Below are 19718 nucleotides of genomic sequence, written 5' to 3' on the forward strand. Positions count from 1 at the left end.
AGGTGGCATGTTTGGAGACCTTGCCATGGTATGGCTATCTCCCTTCTTCAGCACTTCCACATCCTGCTCCTTTAGTTAGCCAGTATTCTTAGCTTTGTTTCATTTTGTTTTTAGCTTCTAAAAGCATTTCTGTAGAGTGGAGGGGCCTTTTCCTCCCAAGAAAACAACAGTAGTTAACGTGTGTGAGATGCTTTTCACCTTTCCATCAAACCCAGTTAACTGATTAATCCTCGCAACATTCCTGAGAGAAAAGCAAACATTATCTCATTTTTGCACGTGGGGAAACTAAGGCAGAAAGGTGAAGCAAATTGCTTAAGGCCGGTGAGAGATTTAGGATCACAAACACAGGAGTTTTGCAGCTCCTGGTGCTGCATTCGGGCAAGCAGAGCAAGCCTCCAATGGGTAAAACAGGCTGCAGGCATGGCCTCCCCTGCAAGCAATAGTGTTGTTGTGAGGTATGCAGAGATGCTGATGCTCAGAGCTGGGGAGGTGTGGAGGAGGGCCGAGTAGACAAGCCCTGTCTCTTTCCTGGTTCAAGCCCTGGTCACATTCTAACTGTGCTCTGTTGCTGCATGTGAGCTAGCTGCATAGAATGTACAGCAAGGGGAGCTGCAGGATGCAGCTGAGAGGAGTTTTGCAGCAGCTGTGGCAGGGTAGGGCCTGCGATTGGGAAACGACATGAAGATGGAGTCCTGCATCTCCTGCAAAGATGTAATGGAGACGTGACGTGCTATGCCTGTCATCCAGGGGAATAAATAAGAGCATTCCTCTGCCTGTCCTAGGGTTCTTCCACCTCAAGAGAGGATGTGAACAACACTGCTGGTAAATTTTTTTTACCGGTACTGTGTTCGTTCTGCTTCTAACAGTTCCACTTGTTCCAGAATGACAATGAGCAGCTTCATCACAGCACTCGACAGGGAGCCAAGTTCTGGCACTGACAGCCGTGCACTGAGAGATGCTGCTGTGGCTTCAGAGGAGCTGCCTGAGCTTTCTGCTGCTGCAGCTCTGCACTGAACCGGCCCCAAATATCTGTCTGTGGACCAGCTGAGAGGGAAATGAGAGCATCTGTGCGGCAAGCAGCAAGGAAACTTTGCTCTACCATCAGCCAGCACTATCAAAGGCATTCCTTAAGGGAAGACTGCACCAGCACTTTGGTCTTTTTATTAACAAGGGGCATTCCTGCTGTTACTGAACAGGAGGACCGGTGACTGAGGAATTAACATCATCCCTCCAAACTGTCCAATCTTTCTTCCAGTTGTGGGGTCCCCGTTTCAAAACGAAGCAAGGAGAGAACCAGAAATACGGCAAGCGAGTGCCAATAGTTTTTAGCTCTGCGCTGGGGCAAATTGTGCCAAGCATTTTGTGAGAGAAGGACAACAGAGGACAATCCATCAGTGCAGCATACATCAACGTATTAAAAAAATGCAAGTAGTGGGGAAAGCTTTTAATTTGAATGATATCGGTGCCCACAAGCACGACAATAATTAAAGGTCTGCCAGCGCAGCTATTATACATTCTGGTTTAGTGCATTTAATATCTCAGCTGCTTCAAATCAGATCAGCCTGATGGCTGGCAAGCGTGTTTCCACTCTGGATGCAAATCAAAGTCGCGCACACCGTTCTGAAGCCTCGCTTCAAGAGTGGGACTTTTTTGCATAGGACAGGACAGGCTGTCCTTCGTCCTTGTTGTGCAGCTCCGTGCTGCTGGTACGCTTCCACCTCTCAGGAAAGAGGAGGATGAATGATTCTCCTTAGGGTTAGACATCAGAGGCGTTGTGCCCTACTTGAGAGTCATTTCCCTGCTCTTAGATGGCTGCAGGTCGGCAGTTCGATCACTGGGTCTGACATCACCCAGCAGAAGTGTGACCTTGTCGGGGTTAAAAAGCGAAGGGTTCGAGGGAGTCTGGTGGGGAACAGGAGAGAGGGAGGGAGGCCAGATGAGGGTATTGATAGACAAACAAATACAAGGGTTAAAAACATCTGATGGCAGTTTTCCCTGCCACTTTAGCATTTGCTCTTGTGCCGATTCAGTCTGTTGGAAATTACATTTGAATAATTTTTCCCCCCTAAGAGACATGGTAAATGACTGTGCATGCGCTTCTAGACTATTGTGAAGGCAAGGTAAATTATAAAAGCTTTTGAAGACAATGTTTCATTGTGTATTTGTGGTGGACTAGGGAAGGGATGCATCGCAGGTTCGTGTGAGGCAGAAACGCCCTCTTCTGTGGTGAGATGTCTCTCCCGCTGTCCTCGATTGGTCACAAAGCACACCCTTCTTTTGAGGGTGCTCTCTCGTGTCATCACTGCTCCTCAAGGAGGTGTGATTTCATAGAGCAGCTTTTCAGTGGGAGACATTAATAAGGGCTCTGTCCGTTTGCCCCTTTTCCTGCACACTGTGGGGGCTGATTAAAGCTTTTCACACTCTGTCAAATGGTTCAGAAGTCATTAGGAGCAGGTATCTACCTTAGCAATTTAGTGTGTTGGAACGGTATTTTTGTGGTGTAAGTTCTCCTTGCCTCCTGACTTGGAGTCTTGCAGTTGCATTCAAGCATCAGTCTGGCATGACAGTGACCATCTCTGAGCCATTTCCCTCTTAGCACCACTGCAGTGGATTACAGCAGTGTGTCCACACAGCGTCTGAAATCACACCAGCCTTGTCTCCAGAACACACAGGACTAAAAGCAACCCCAGCCCTGGTCAAGTGCTGTTGGCTAGGTTCCGCTGTTAGCTAATGAACAGCACGAAACAGCATCAGTTTTAGCGACTACGCTGTTAATTTTAATAAGAGTTTTGTTTTATGCTGATCTCTGTAATGATTAGTTTAAATATTGCTGCCTGCTATTAATTGGTGCCTGCTCCGTCTGCCTGGCTGCGTGCTGCCAATGCACCGTGCTGGGGCTGCTCCCAGCAACGAGCTGTGCCAAGCAGAGCCCGCGCGCAGGCAGGCTCGTGCAAAGAGCTGCAGTCTGACAGGAAATCAGAGCGAGCACGCTTCCATTTCTGTTGTGCCCTCACCCTCAGGCTGTTATTACCCAAACCTGGGCAGCACGTCTGGTTATACCCGTTCTCCAGTGCTATCGTGCACTGGCCCATACTACCTGCTCTTTTTCATTCCTTCCTTGCTTACCTGCAGAATTTGGTACGCTGGATGTGCCCTGAGCCTTCTTTCCTAGAGGCCTGCTCCCTTTCCACCACATCCAGCTCTCATCATTGCAGCTCTGATGTAAGCTGCTCCTTTGCCGCACTGCTCCTTGGCTGCAGGAGTGCACCAGATTGCTCGTTAATGTATGGGGAGAGTCAGGCACGCAGCTTGATTTAGGGAAGAGCATCCGAAGCCAGTGCCTGGATCAGAGCACCTGGAAGAGGCTGTCTAGTAAAAAACTTCAAACACAGGGAGTAAACTGGACACCAAGTTGGCCCACCACCAGTTTTATGATGGTAGATGGAAAAATGTCACATCATCCTCTATCTACCCTCCAGCAAGGGTTTTGTCAGGATGCTACCCTGTCACCTTGGTGGCTTTAGCTGCCTGTGCACGCCAATGGTTTTGGAGGCTACCGGAGCAAAGAAGAGATGCAGGATATGATACGAAGTTAACATCAGGTCCCATCACCTCCTGCCCTGGCCAGGAAGGCCTGCAAGCAGGAGAGGAACCACAGGGTCTATTCAGTGTTTTGGCAACATCTGAGCCCACAGCGGTGATACGGCCACAGTCCTTCAGAGTCCCTCACGATCTCAGAAACATCACTGAGGCTCTCAGGGCAGACAGAAGTACCGGGGAGCTCCAAAACTTCCCCCAGCACAGTGCTTGTAGCTGTGGGCTCAGGCAGGGTGCTGAGGGGCCTCGGCCCGGGCTGTGTGCTGGGAGGGCTGAGGAGAAGCTGGAGCGTGAGGCAGATGGCATGGGAGGGGATTTGTCCCAAAAGGAGGGAACTGGAGAGGCATGTATCAGAGCAGCCTGAGAGGGGATCACAGCAGCAAGAGCAATAATGCAGCTTTTTTGCTCCAGAATAAAAAGAGGGAGTTAGATTGACATGCAGATATCGCTGCTGGCAGATGCAGTTTCCAGGGAGTTTCCAGCAGCACTATTAATAAATAACAGTTTTTATTACATACTTTCCATTTCAGAACCATTCCTGTTCTCACTGCTTTTTTTTTTCCCTTTTTCTTTTCTTTTTTTTCTAATTTAAAGGAGCACTGCCACCAGAGTCTTTTGGGGCACCTGTCTTTCCAATGCATAAATGTACCCAGCTCTTCTGCGGGTCACCAGCATAATTTGGGGGTAACTTCCGTGCCTTTCAGCATTTGGACACTGCATTTGTTTGCACCCAGCATTGCAGAAAGGCCACAAGAGGAAATACCAGGGATGGGAAGAAAGCATATTCTGCTGGTTGCTGGGTGGGCGTGGAGATTTCTGTACGCCCCTTAGGCATAAAACACAACAGCCCCCAGGCCAGGCCAGGCCCGTCCCTGCTTGGTCTGTGTCTCCCCACAGGACATCGAAGTTCCCAAACAGCTTCCAGCTCTCCGGAATGAAAGAGGTGGCAGATGCACGTGTGTATCTCTGAAACAGCCTACCTTTGTCCTTCCAGTTAGCTTTCTCTCCTGGGGTTGCTGAAAGCCAAATTTGCTCTCTGGAAACAGCAGGATGCGAATGGAGTGATGCAGCCAGAGACTCTGCTCTTGGGAAATGTCTGGGGAGCTGCAAAATAGCAAAGCTAAACACGATAAATCTTACCTGAATGCCCGCATTAAAATCACATTGGGGCAGCCCATTTGTGAATTACGTGCTTGTGATCAGAGAGTAACTTCCATTATTTTTAATGTAATGGCAAAGCCAATAGGCAGCACAGCAGATGAATGGGAAATTGATCATCCCTTCTGGACAGATCCCACTATATTATGAAATCTATGTACATGACCTAGATACTACAGTGATGAATGCTTTGGAGATGTTTATACGTTAGATTAGACTCACGTTGTTTAGGACACAGCAGCTGAATTCTGGAGCTGAGCCTGTGGAGTTTATGACTTGCACTGAGTTTTCTGACTAGCACAGTTCATTCTGTTTTCTAATGGATTTTGCTCCAACAAATATCTACAAATGCAAGCAGCTTTAAAAGTTCACAGATAAAGATTTTTTTTGTTTTGCATGGATGGTTTTTTTTCTTAAGTCCTGTTTTGTTGGGTTTTTTTTAAAGGTCACTGTACATAAAGGGTTCCAATAACTAAGATCGCCTTCCTATCAGAGTCATATTCTGATATTTGATAGACAAGTTAAGGTACTACAGGTACTGCCTCTTCACGCCTAAACCTACGCAACCTACCCTTCTCTCTCCTAGCTTGAAAAAACACTCCTGATTTGGTTTTTCACAGATCAGGAGCAATCTTATACTGAAGCCCAGACCATGCTCTCCAGGCCATCCTTTGCTCAAGCGTACCCAAGGTTAGAATGGTGTTTGCTTCCTCCCTGGGGACATCTTGCAAGTTTTCTCCCACTGGGCCCACATATAGAAGCCCTCCCTGCCTGTCTCATTGAATGTTTCCACCCAACAAGGATGTCTCTTTTCCTGGATGAAGCTGGGAAGATGAGGCAGTTGAGTAGTCATCCTCTGAGGACTTACCACGGCTGTATCTTTCCGTCTGAGTGAAGCATTCACATACCTCAGGCTGGCTTTACTCTCTCATGGAGTCAGGCAGGTCTGCTAATACATCTTGGCTGTAGATTTTAATGCCTTGTTCATCTGGCATCCCAACTGTGGTTTAATCTTTACTGGGAAATGAGTGTCTTTCTTTTGCATCCAACTCTCCCGTAAGAAGTCAGCTCTCCTGTTTTTAGAACATCTTCCCACCAGCAAAGATGGATGGGCTAAGTATTGCTGCTCTTTGGGCACGGAGGCTGCCATGCTCGAGGCTCAGCGCAGCGCATCGTGCCCTGCCAAACACAGGCGGAGTGCTTGGCGTGAGTTGCTCTGTGCTTTCCAAGGAACCACACGTACTCTGGGCAGTGGTAAGAGAGTAACCGAAGCGCAAGGCTTCAACTAAGCCCCCCGAAAAAGGAAGAATAGATGTTCTTCTGCCTGGGATGAGGAAGCAGAATCATATCGGCAAATTCATCCAGCCTTGAAAGAAATGTGCTTCCATGTATGGGAGTGGCTGCTTTGTCTGGTTCATGAGATGCTTGCACCATTTTGGGACCCACCTCCCAGGTTTAGATGAACTGCCAAGACCCTTGGGGGAATACTTGTGTTAAAGCAGCATAGAAGTCTAATCCTCAAATTCCTGACATTTTGATAGATCACGGCACCATTACAATGCAGATTAAAAAGCATTTGTTACCTTTATTGTTTGTTTTATGGGCTGGATTAATGTCTCTATGTCAGTTATTTCGCCAAACTGAATCATGGGTTCAAAACTCTAAAATGTGCACGTGAAAAATGTTCAGTAGAGGATTTGCTATCTAAGATAAAGCTCCGTGCTCTCAGCTGGGGTTAATTTAGGACCATTAATAATGTGTGGGTCGGACATAAGTTTTCAGGCACATATTATTTTATTACCTGATCACATAATTAAAATGTCACTTATCAAGGGACAAATTTTAATGAAGTTAAAAGCACCTTGATGACATATTATTATTTGACCTGTTACATAAGAGGATTATTTCTTGCCTGTTACTGATTGAGTTTCTTTAATAGCACGAAAATAACTGGTTTTCAATTAGCTTTCTCTTTGGGGAAGGGGCAAAACCTTCTTCATCCTTCTTATTACCTCCAGGACCCCTCCTAGCTGAGTTACCCTGAGAGGACCCTCTGCGTTTACACTGAGCTCGTCAGCTTGCTCAGCTGCTAAGGAAAGGGTAAACGTTGTTGGTCTGCGGTACAGTGTGAGAAAAGAGGGTCAGGAGGGAAAGGCTATAATTACAATGATATCCGCTGAAGGCCTCTCAAGTGGAATCCTGTTCAGCTGAGGCTGGGAGAAGTGACCCAGGTGGCGAAAGAAAAACATAGATTTTGAGTGACAACAAGGAAGGCGACAAGTCTATCAAGTAGGTACACGCTGATGGAAAGAGAGCGATCTGGCATGCTCCCGTGGAAGCAGCAGGGAGGCGCTAGCAAAGCACCATTTTACTAGGAGGGGCTTCCTGCTTCCTCAAGACGGTAATAAGAAGTCATGGACTTCTGTGAAATCCGGCTGTTGATTCCGTGGACCAAAACGATGACGGGCACCTTGCTGCAGCAAACTTAGGAGTGTCTAACTTTGAGGTGGAAAATGTCACAGCCTTCCACTGACAGGCAGGGCTTTGAGCCGAAATGTGTATCCTGTCTCTTCATCCATGGTTTCCTGCTGGGGTACATTTACCCCCTCAAAAATTCCCTACTAATTTACGCGTTGTTAATGATACCCAGCCTCTTGCTGGCTGAGAGAGGAGGATGCAGCTGTCCCTTTGGATTCCCAGGAGGTCCCTGAACGGCTGTGACAAGCACCAGCAATAGGACTTAGATAAAAAGAGAAGTTGCTAACTTTGTCCCAGTGAATTACAGTTACAATTTCCTTGAAAGATGAAAGGATTGTTCAACTGATGGGAAATACAAAGAGGCTCCTCAGATTGAACTGAATCATCTTTGCCCATTTCAACTCCATTGTTCCGTTTCTTAACAGCATGTGATAGAGTCCTAATGTTTCTTGCATTAAGTTACTCTGAAGTCCATGACACAAGTGACACAGATGCTCGTTTGTATGAGCTTTATGTGCATCGAGGACCTATTCCCTGAAAGTGTTTAGATGCATAAAGATGCAGAGATACACCCAGAGACATTTTTCTTAACTGCCCAAGGTTACAAATCCTCCTGGACTATCATTTCCAATACATTAAAATCAAACTGTCATTAAGATTCTGACCACAGTTGCTCTCACAATGGACTGTATCATTTTATAGGAAAGTTTCGGTAATATTTCATTCTTCTTACGTATCATTGGGTAGGTCTGGATTTTGATCCATGTCAAATCACAAGATTCCTATAGAATGGGAATACAAAGAATATAAAGTCCCCCAAACTGCTGGGCTTTATGATACGAGTGCTATGTTTCTCCTAGAAGATTACCACAGGGGCTGATTCCTTAGGATATAAAGAACCTGTGTTTATGGATTGGAAATAACTTACCTTTAAAAACCTAAACATTTTTTATTTTATAATGACCAGGAGCTTTTACCAGAAGTTAAAAGCTAGCCCAGCCACCAACTGCCCGTGGCCCTCAGTGCCACATCCACACGGCTCTGGAACACCCCCAGGGACGGTGACTCCACCACCTTTATGGGCAGCCTGTGCCACTGCCTCACTGCTCTTGCTGAGGACAAATTGTTCCTAATATCCAATCTGAACCTCTCCTGGCACAACTTGAAGCCATTCCCTCTTGTTCTATCACTGTTACCTGGAAGAAGTGGCTGACCCCCACCTCACCACAGCCTCCTTACAGGGGGCTGTAGAGAGTGATAGGGTCTCCCTTGAGCCTCCTCTTCTCCAGACTGAACAATCCCAGCTCCCTCAGCCACTCTCAGTAAGACTTGTGCTCCAGACCCTTCAGAATGTGATTGCCCTTCTCTGGACACACTCCAGGGCCCCAGTGTCTTTCTTGCAGTGAGGGGCTCAAAACTGAACACAGTAAGTCCGTATAGGAGGGTGGAAAAATTCGTTGTTCCTGCCGTTTCACACACACGTTTAGCAAGTGCAATCCCCCCTCTGCTGCCTTATCTCCTGCAGGCAGAAGAGAAACATCCCGCTGGATGCAGCACTGACTTCCAGGAACGAAAGCTCGGTGCTGCCAGGGCTGGCCCTGCTGGTTCGAGCAGCCTGCAGAAGTCAGTGTGACACGTGGCACGCTGCCCAGCGTGGGTTGCACACCCACAGCACAAGAGCACAGAGCTGCAGGGGTGGTGCAGCACGTGGAGGCATCAGGTTCTCTGCACGTCTGAACATACGGCAGAAGGCAGAGCACAACTGCAGCGAGAGCCACGACGAATTGCAGGCATTAGCAAGGACGAATTCTGCGAGCCAAAGCACCCCAAACAACGTGTGACATCCTCTTAAATCTTATTTGGAATTAAAATCTCCTCCTCCTTTTTTCTTTCTTTCTTTCTTTTCTTTCTTTTCTTTTCTTTTTTTTTTTTTTAAATTCCTCCCAATGGAAAGCGTGCTCCATTGTTGCTTAAATAGCATATATTTCTATAATGGCCTTTTAATGCAGAGCTGTTTTTCTTTAGGGCCTTGAATATATGCAAATGAAAACAGAGAGGTCTGGAGAAAGGAGGGGGTGAACAATTGCAAAGATCAGCTGCAAGGCTAAAGCTTAGGCTTTTTTTGGGGGGGGGGAGTGGGGGTTATTAGTGCCTGCGTCTCGTCCTGTATGACTCCAACCACCTTACTGCAGCAGCCCTACAGAAGTCAGAGCACGCAAAGGAAACAACCTCTGCTGAGATAAGTGATACAAATCAGAACGTTTCCATCCCCTCGGCCGCGATGCCAGCAGACGCAGAAAGTGCTGTTTAAATATGAATGGCATCCTGTTTATATGCGTATTAACAACATGTATACCAAGAAAGGCCAGCCGACATGCAAATATTGCTGTGCACACCAGCCCGTCCCGCTGAGGCTGGCTAGAAAAATAGTGTCGGGTCGCAAATTGGTAACGATAAGTACAGCTGACGCCAATAATGAGATAGAATACATATGCATGTGTGAGGGGTGTAAAAGTCGGGCTCTGAGACCCGTGCCTCGCAGTGCCTGGTGGCAGCAGCTCCTATGTCCCCAGTGTGATGGGTTCCCTGCTGCTCCCAGCTCCTCAGCCGGGTGTCCGCTGTGAGCGGCAGCCCTGTTGCACGTGCTCAGCTTTAAGCGATTGTGCTGATATTCCCCTAAAATGCAAAAAAATGCCCTGGAAATGTAGAAAAGGGAAAGGAGTAAGTCCTGCCTGACCAATGGAGGCATCAGGGCTGCACAGCTGTGGCAGTGCGCATGGCTTAAAGAAGAGCTGTAGGAGAAATCCCAGTCCAGAAGTTTACAGTTTTATGCATGTTGTGATTCCTACTAGGTTGTCACTGGAAGGGTCACGGAGGATCGCCGTCACATTTCTGTGTGCAGGCTGTGTTTTTCCCCATTTAGCTGCCGTTCCTGGCCATGCTGGAAACTCTGACTAGGTCGACTTCACTCGAGCCACCAGCTGTCCAAAAAGTGACTCGTGTACATTCATTCAGAGAAAGCCCTGAGGTTCGCCTACGGAGGGTTTTCACCAGCATTCGCACAAGGGGCGTCTCTGCGTTTGCCAAAGCGGTGATGGAAAACACAGCCCTGCGAGTGCTCGTGTGGAGGTGTCTGCGGCAAAGCTCGCAGAGGAACTTTTCCTTCCCCTAATTGCCTTTGGTGATTTTGCCATAGAATGAGTAGAATGCGATCCCCAGTGAACGTGTTCAGTGGGGGATTTCTTCCTCTCACGTATCTTTGAATTCTCACCTCCTCCCCAGCTGGGAGGTATGACTGGGCCTACGTGTTCACGTCATGTGTCTGCTGGATTTCATCCATCCTTCAGAAAACACCTCAGAAAAAGGTCACTGGGCCACTCCTGTAGAAGTGAGACAGGCGTCGTGCTTTTCAGTTGAACCTGAGAATCGTTGCCCAGCAGAAAGTACTTTGGGTGGAATTTCTCTGAAGAACTGCCTGAAGTCACTCGTCGTTGCAGCACGAGTAATCGCAGGCAGCGGCAAGCCAAACAGGTTACAAAGGATGAAAGCACCTGCAATGCTTTTAATTAATCTTTGTCTGAGTGAGTATTTGATTTCTGGACAAAGGGCCATGTCCCACCTGCAGCAAGGAATCTTCTGGGTTTTGCACTCATCTTTTCACTGTAACTTTTATTGGTTCTCTCTGGAACCTAAAGGTACTGGAAATTATTATTTCTTGTTCCTTTTCAGTGCTGCCTTACTGCCCTGCATTGAGAAAACTTCCAAATTGTGCATACCATCTGAGAGCAGAATTAATAATGATGTGGTCTAATGCTGACAAAAACAGCATCAGGCTCTGGCGGGTGGTAGAATATGGAGGGCCTGATGTGTTAGCAGCCTCGCTTTCCTCTACTAATATTTCTCAATCTGATCTCTGAAGGGTTTGACTGAGCTGCTGTGAATCAAGCAAAATGCCCATGCAGTGGAATGGAAGCTTTGCTTAAGCAAGAGCTGCAGGATCAAGTGCCTGAAGTTCTGCAGGCCAATGTTGCCTGTGAGGCACAGCCATGTCCACCTCTAGCAGGGACCAGAGAAATAATGGCCTCAAGCTGGGCAGAGGAGGTTCAGGTTGTATATTAGGAACAATTTCTCCTCAGAAGAAGCGGTGAGGCAGTGGCACAGGCTGCCCAGGGAGGTGGTGGAGTCACCGTCCCTGGAGGCGTTCAGGAGCCGTGTGGATGTGGCACTGAGGGCCATGGGCAGTGGGCACGGTGTGATGGGCTGCTGGTTAGGCTAGGTGATCTTAGTGGCTTTTTCCAACATTATATGATTCTATAAGATCCTGCCATGTAAAGGGGGATAGCAGGGCATGCGTAGGGTTGACATCACGGAAGTGTGTGGGCTGGGTTGGGAGGGCAGAGTTCAAACTAGTTACCAGACCCCGGTTAGCCTCAAGCAAGTCAAAGTGTGCTCAGTCAAGTCCTTCTTACTGCTGTCATCAAACTAAGAAATAGCTTCTAAAATTTAAAGTGATTAACATACAACATAGACTGGCATAATTTCACTCTTCATGGAACAGCTACATGAAATACTGCATCTAATTGGCCCTTTGAAAATTGGCATTATACATTCATGTCTAGGCTGTAATCAAGCCATATCTTCAGGTAACATGTTATGACTTTAAAGGCTCAATCCAGTTGTCAAATACACGTTGAACATGCTGTGATTAGGAAACAAAAGGTATTTATTTACTTTCATCTGAGCATCTCTGCTTCTTCTAATGCCTGTGTTGTGTGCTGAAGAAATTCAAACTAAAATACAAATGTAACCCCTCAAATTTTAGGGTTAAAAATGTTTTCAGGTGGCTACAACCTTCTGTACGGCAGCCTGTATCCAGCCCTTGGCTTTCTGGTGTGACGAGCTAGGGAGGTGACAACGGGCACATCTGTGCTGTGCTGCCCCTCAAGTATCAGCCTGGACCCACATGTGGTCTGGTGCCTCGCCACCCTGCTCTGCCCTGTTCTGGCTGCTGATCTCTGCCCCAGGGTAATTCCTTCATTATCCAAACATGGGATGCTATTATTGGGATGGGAACATGGCAGTGCTAGCTTTATTTTTTCATTAAATTCAACAGGCGAGACTCAAAAGGTACATTCAGAGCCAACAAGGGCATTACGATTTTTTAGACAATTTTCTTATCATTGCCTTAAAAGTAGGAGGAGATCCATTATAGGACTGCAGTTTAACTGTGCCAGCAGAAGAATGTAGACATTATCCAAAATTAACAAGTCTCACCCCTATTTCTCCCACAGGTTAGATGGTATAATTTTCTTTTCTTCTCCAGCATGCCTTGGCAACACCTTTTATCAAGTCTGCTGCTGAGGAAACTCCTGAAACATTTTGTTGTTATTGAACTGGATTTTAGAGGCAATTATCGAAGCACAATTAGCACAGTTAGCAGGTCTGGGGAATACGGTGCGCTTTTATTGGGCTGCTGGGAGCCACTGCTTGTTTTTCTCAGTTCTGAGGACCCAGGAATTCTGTGTGCCGGTCGTGTAGATGTGTCCATGAGCACTGCAGCTCACAGTTCCTGCCTGCTCACTTCAGTGGGGTCTCTGTGTGCCTTGGCATTTGCAGGATTGGGGCAGTGGTATGCAACGGATGGGCAGAGGGAGGGTGTTACCAGGTTGAGTGCTACACTCCTCCTGTAAAACAAAATAAGGCTAATCTCAAACTCCATTTCATAGAATCATGATCAGAATCAATTTCATAGGTTGGAAAAGAGCACTAAGATCATGTAGTTCAACCATCAACCCATCACCACTACGCCCACTAACCACGGCCCTCAGTGCCACATCTCCGGACTCAAAGTGTTTATCTTCTGCCAGTGTGCAAATGGCCAAAGCATTGCTTCTTGTCACAGTACTGAAAGAGCAGGCACATGGCACACTGAAATTCAGTTTCTAATTGGCAAAATGTTTTTTCCTTCTCTTTATCCTGTTTTGAGAAGGGATGGCTTAGATGAGCTGAAAGGGGTCTCAAGGTACGTCAGCGTCTTATTTTTTCCCTCTACAACTGACTGTGTTGGCAAGTCAATTTATGAAGGGTAAATTACAAGCAATGGACCAGAGATAGCAAAGTCTTTATTAGATAAAATAGGCAATGCCAGGTATAGCACTGCCTGGGAAGTTATCTGATGCCAGCCTGACAGTATTCCGGCCCAGCGGAAATTATTAATCTGTGAAAGGGGGATGTAAGGAAACACATTAAAAATGGCAGCACCAAAGCTGTCAGTCTGCTCTGTCACGGTGCGACACCCGCGGGGTGTGGGGACGGAGTACAGAGCACAGAGGTGACACGGCCACATCTCATGCAGGTGCCTGTGACTAATCCCAGAAATAGGCATGCGGGGTGGCACCGCTGTATTTGTCCACAGCACCCCCCGAGGTCACTGAGCACGTGCAGTTTTACCCAATTAACTCGAATGTTGTCGCGTGGCACGTGTGCTTGCGGGGCTCTGGAGGTAAAGGCGGGAGCGATCCCTCCAGTTCAGCAGCCGAAGGCCTGATTCAGCAAGGCACTCCGACACATGCATACACTGAAGCGTTTGAGGACTCCTGTTGTTGACACTGGGACTGCTTAGGCGCCTCCAGCTGAATAGCTGCCTAAATGTTTTGCTGAATATGACAATGTCTAATAAATGCGGTACAGGTCTCGGGCTTTTAAATGTCATGTCAGGCAGAGCAAACGGCGCTAACGAACACCGCGCTGCTGTCAGAAGGGTGTGTGCTTCTGGGGGCGAGGGAGAGCTGGAAATGGTGCACGCCGAGTCGCAGTGGGCTGCAATGCACAGCACGCTTCTCCCTGCTGCAGGAACCCGCTCTCACCTCTCCTTTGGTAGCACTTTGGTATTATTTCTCCTTCTCAGGAATAAAAAAAAATATATGTGGCTCGCAATTTAAGCTCAAATTCTTGTGATTCTGTTCAAATGAGGGGCCATCAAGACATATTGATCTGCTGAGGGACCTCAAAGGCTGCAAAGCCCAATGCCAATTCTTTCTGTTTGCTTGTTTGTTGTTTTTTATTTCACCAGGTTGAGTCAGAAGGTGGGGAGGGGCCGGGGAGGGACATTTTGCTGCCCGATATTGCGTTAATGAATCCAGCCCTTTGTTTGGCCGGGGGCTGCGTGCTGACAAATGTGCTGTTTCCTGAGAGCCTGAGAACATCTTTGTGCTGTGTCCAGGTGCAGGCAGTAGGCTGCGTACTGGGGCAGCCTGTGTGTTAAAAGAAGGGGAAAAAAAAAGGAATTTTAAAAATCATTTTAAGATTAAGAAAGCAACCCAAAATCTCAAGACATGCTTAAGATCAAAACAACTCCAGCTCCAGAAAATATCAGAGCCTCTTTTCGTTCCAGGGCTAGCCATCCTTCTCCACTAACGAAGCCCGGTTGAATTGGCTATTATCTATCCTTTTCCATAGATGCTGCCTTGTTTTTTTTCTTTCTGAAATCTTCTTTATGGTCATTAAGTCTGCTGCAAGCTACAGATTAGGTAGTTGTGTGTGCGCTGCTACACCGTGTCAGCCTGCTCCGCGCCTATGATTGACAGAAGGCCAGTTTCCTGGCACTGGCAATTAGTGAGGAATTGTAATACTCTGGATGCTGAGTTCTCAGATACTGTCGCATCGGATCATTTTACCCTTGAATTGCCTCAAGACCCAAGCTAACACCCAGTCAGCCTATCAGTTTCATACAGCAGCTCCCAGCTTCAAAATCAATAGGAGGTAAGTGGAGGGTGACAGGGTCCCATGGAATCTGACAACTTAGTATTGAAGCATAGTCTGCAAACGTAGCAGGAAAATGTGGGACTTGGCTTGCAACAAAAATCACTTTTTCAGTGTGGTGTTAAAGCTTGAAGGAAAAATGCTCTAAATTGATAGATTTTTTTTTTAGTCAAAAATATATATTTTTGAGCATTTCAAATAAGATTCAAGGAGGCTAGAGGCAAAAGAGTAGATCACAAGTCCTAGACTTTAGCTTAGACACTGCTCATAAACCTACAGAGGAAAGGATATCCTTCCCAAACTCATACACACTGTAGAAAGCCATTTGCCAACCTGTCTGCCTTATTTAATGCCCCCCCCCAGCTCTATCCACAGCAGCACATGGAGAACTAGTGCCTGAGCCACCAGCACATAGACCAACAAGTGAGCATCTTAATTACTCACCCGTGATGTCCTCTTTCTCCAGTTCCGTGGGTGTTCAGGTCTTCCTGCTGAGTGCAAGTGCTCTGCCAGGACCTATTTCTCAAATTCAACTTAAAATGGAAAACCATAGAATCACAGAGCCATTAAGGTTGGAAAAGACCTCTAAGACCACCCAGCCCAACCAGCAGCCCATCACACCGTGCCCACTGCCCATGGCCCTCAGTGCCACATCCACATGGCTCTGGAACACCTCCAGGGACGGTGACTCCACCACCTCCCTGGGCAGCCTGTGCCACTGCATCACCAAAATGGCTTGATTTGATTTGAAGAGTCATTATTCTTCAAATACATTATTTTTTGTAGAGAAAAAAAACAGTCTTACAGAGAAGAATTTAATATGTTTTTAGAGATGTACCATTATAGGACCAGCTCATAGCCTAAGCAGGACCCAGAACATGACTGAAAGTCTGTTACTGGCTTCATGGGGAATCACTCTTCTGATCTTACAAATGGGAACAGTGATCATGATCAGGACCAGAATCTGCAGTGCTGCTCCAGCTCCCACCCCACCTCTGCTTATCAGGGACCATTCCCAAAGAAGAGCTGCACACTTGCAGTGTGCCCCAGGCACTTCACACCTTGACTGCAGGTCAGGACCTAGGGCTATACAAAAGAGGATTCCTTTATGAAAAATGGGGGCCTCCAAGACTTCAGAATCGTGTCCTTATCTGATCTTTTCTTATTTGTCTAGCCTATTCCGGATTAAAAAAAAGACAGAGAGAAGGCTTTTGGATTTCGAACATTGTGCTAGTACATAAATCACTGCCTTTGCTAAATGAAGGCTCTTCTCTAAATCCGGTGCTGAATGTCTCATTCCATCTGAGTCATCAACTCTGTCATTCCTAAGGGATCCACCCATAGAATCACACAATCGTAGAGTAACCCAAGTTGGAAAGGACCTCTAAGGATCATTGAGTCCAGCTCCTGGCTCCTCACAGGAGCACCCAAAAACCAAATTCTGTATCTGAGAGTGTTGTCCAGATGCTCCTAGAACTCCAGCATGTGGGGCCATGCCCACTGCCCTGGGCAGCCTGTTCCATGCCTACCACCCTCTGGTGAAGAACCTTTTCCTAATCCCCACCTCACTCCTAGACAAGGCTTTAAAAAAAAAAAAGATTAAAAAAACCCAGCCGAGCACCTTCTTGAAGGCATGCTTGCTTCTGTGCATTTTACCTGAATTGCTCAACAGCACCTACTTCTCTCCACTCAGTAGACTGCACGTAACGTCACACATGAGTGTATGCTCGGGGATTTGCAGCTATCATGTCATGAGCCCGTTTTACTAGGTGCATGGGGAGCCCTGAAGGCAGAACAAGGGGCATTTGGCCATTTCATCAAGTCTATTCCCCTTTCCTCAGTCTCCAGGGCTTTGTAATTTTATTCCCCTTCTTTCCATGAAAGGCCATGGTGTTTCTTCCGGTGTGAGGATACCATCAGGAATACTATAGTAACTCATCCACACCCCTTTCCTGTCTCAAACCCTTCTTATACACTTCAAGGACAGGAAGAATCGAGCCAAGATGGAGACCAGCAACAGACAGGCACGGAATTAACAGTGAACAGTCGTGGTCATTTCAGTGGTTTTGAAAACACACACCCCTGAGGTGCTGAAGGAGTTAAACATTGGAGTATCGCGCAGGTCAGCCTGCTGCAGTGGGAGAAGATGCTCTGCTATGCAGGCAGTTAACCATTAGATGTCCCTAGTCCCTTGGTCTTGGAAAAGGATGCAGTCAAGCGTAACAGTCGGTGGTTAGCAGCGTTAGTTGGAACTGGAAAGTGGTCATTAATCCTCTTAATTAGCAAGTAAGGGCTGATACGAAGTGTCCGTCTGCTTAGGAAGGAGTTCTTGGACTGCAAACCCAACCTTCTGTAAACCGAGGTCCTCTCCGGCCTTTGGTGGACCTGGATTCTCTGGAGTCTACTGGTCTGGTAGAAAGTGAGGCACCACCTGAAAGCACACTGAGCTCATGAGCCTACAGAATTTGCTTCTCAATTGTTGAGGAGACTGCAGTTGTTTTCCTCAATTTGGTTTGCTAACTTAAACAGCACGATGGATTTTCTCTGTCTCCCCACATGGTACGATTAACAGGGATTTTTCAAAACAATAAGACGTTTTCAAAAAGACTTAGCAAGCAAAGCTAAGCTAAGCTAAGCAAAGCCGAGCTCCTAAAAAGTTGTTTGGGGCTGGATTCTATCTTTAACATGGATTGATTTGCTATTCCCATTTTCTGTATGAATAAGCCAGCCCAGAGCAAAGTGAAATAACTTACTTGCCATGGCCACCAAGCAAGTTAACCGAGAGCTGGAATTTGACTAAATGCTTGTTCCGGTCAATTTGTCTCTTTCCAGTATTTTCATGCAGACGATTACAGAAGAGAATGACGTATCTGTTATTGGCTCACTGAGTGTAATTAAGAATGGAAATAGGCGTTAAGATGAATGAAAGTCTCAAAGGTAAAGAGACACGGGTAGAAAACTCTGCGAAGTACTAATTGCATTCATTGTGATCAATTAAACTCCGCTTGTCCCTTCTTTTTTTGAGCAAACGAGTTTTGGAGGACTTGTGAACCCCATCTGGTGCTCAACAGAACCTCATGGGAGTCATGGAAGAGCCAGAGTAGCAAAAGTAAGCCAGCGGCAACCATAAGAATGGCCCTGCCCCCTCAAACCAGAAGTCCACTGTCCCAGGAGGGCCCAGAACTGTGTGTGTGAGAACATGACAACAAGCCCTCCCCAGCACACCCTCTTCCATCTCTGCCCTGGTAAGGGCACAGCCCTCACATCCGTGGCACTGGATCAGGCCTGTTGTGCTGTGGTTGGCCGCGTCCATCGTGAGCCGTGAAAAGCTGCAGGGCCACAGAAATAAATAGTCGTTTCAAAATCCTCTGATAGTTGCTGAACTTCTTGTAAAAAAAAAAAAAAAAAAAAAAAAAAAAAGGCTTAACGAAGATGAATGAAACAAATTCTAAGTGTTTGAGATTTATGGTCTACGCAATGACCTTCCTTTGAAACAGTGTCAGTGTCATTCCCCTTGCTGGCTGAGCGCACACATGCACATGCACACACGCTGTCTCTGCAGCGATCCCGGCCCATCTCTTTCTTTCTTTATTTTTTCTCCACCCTGATTTATAAGGACGTGCCCTATCTTCATGTCTCAGGAGCACACGGGTCTTTCAGTAAACATACACAATGTGATTCCTTTTCTTCCTAGAGTCAAAAGGAAAAGGCTCCTTCCCATAAAATAAACAACCCTCCCACCCTTTCCCTCAAGCCAACACATTAGGAAAGAGACAACAGGCTTTGCATTGTGCCCCACTGGCCTACAGGCTGCCTGCTGCAATGAGAGATCACTGGGGATGGCCATCTCTGGAGGGTGCCCGGCCATGGGTCAACCCAAGTGAAGTGTGTGGCTCTCGGATCCCGCACTGCCTAGCATCTGGCTTCCCCCTCGCCCTCATGGCAGAGGCAGATTATTCCAAGATGAAATAATGCCCAAGGAGCCAAATGTTACAGACCGCACAGCCTGTGGGAGATGATCCAGTTCCTGTTCGACTGGTACCAAGTGATTTCTGTGGTTGCTGGCTGAAATATCTTTTAACCTAATAATACGTCATGGTTGTGATTTAAAAAAAAAAAAAAAATCCATTGACCTAGGGACCTTGAAATGTATCCAATCTGCCTTACAACCTGACCCCAAGACCATTAAAGTCAGTTTAAAGTCCTCCTTTGATTTCATCGAACTTTAGATTGGCCCTTGGCAAATGTTTCAATTAATCTTTGCCAGGTTTCATGTTTGTAATGAGATCTAAATTCATGCTAGTTTTGTGTGGCTCCCATTTTTATAACAAATGTTCTTCATGGCCCTTGTTTCCAATAAGGAAACATGCTCGGGCCGTACAGAACGAGTAGGTAGAAGGTAAATGAGTGGCCATGCGAGACGTATACTTTTAAAGGATACCACAGTAATGCCAAAACCACGGCGGTCGTTAATCAGAAGGTTCCCACATTGCTTCTCACCACAGGACTCAACACTTAACACCTTTGCTTTCTGTACAGGAACAATCTTAATGCTGGAGAGCAACACTGGGCTCAGAGACTTGATTAGCTGAGGACAGAGGAAAAACAGAGAAAGACCTGCATTGCAATAAGAAAAGCACACGTGGCCAAAATACAGTCAGTGGCACGCTCATCCAGGCTCAGCCACATAAACAAGAAGCAACAGAACCGGTCAGCTGGTAGCA

The 19718-nt window shown here is 46.8% G+C and overlaps 1 long non-coding RNA gene across 1 annotated transcript; it reads right to left on the bottom strand.

Moving 5' to 3' along the window:
- Positions 1–1429: 1429 nt before the first annotated feature.
- Positions 1430–8348, bottom strand: LOC121109443. Its single transcript, XR_006933433.1, has 2 exons — positions 3127–8348; positions 1430–1902 (listed from the first exon to the last, which is right to left on the bottom strand). It is a non-coding gene; the product is annotated as an uncharacterized LOC121109443 (long non-coding RNA).
- Positions 8349–19718: the final 11370 nt, after the last annotated feature.

Source organism: Gallus gallus, chromosome 1 (assembly GCF_016699485.2).
Source record: "Gallus gallus isolate bGalGal1 chromosome 1, bGalGal1.mat.broiler.GRCg7b, whole genome shotgun sequence".
In the NCBI taxonomy this organism is placed as follows: Eukaryota; Metazoa; Chordata; class Aves; order Galliformes; family Phasianidae; genus Gallus; species Gallus gallus.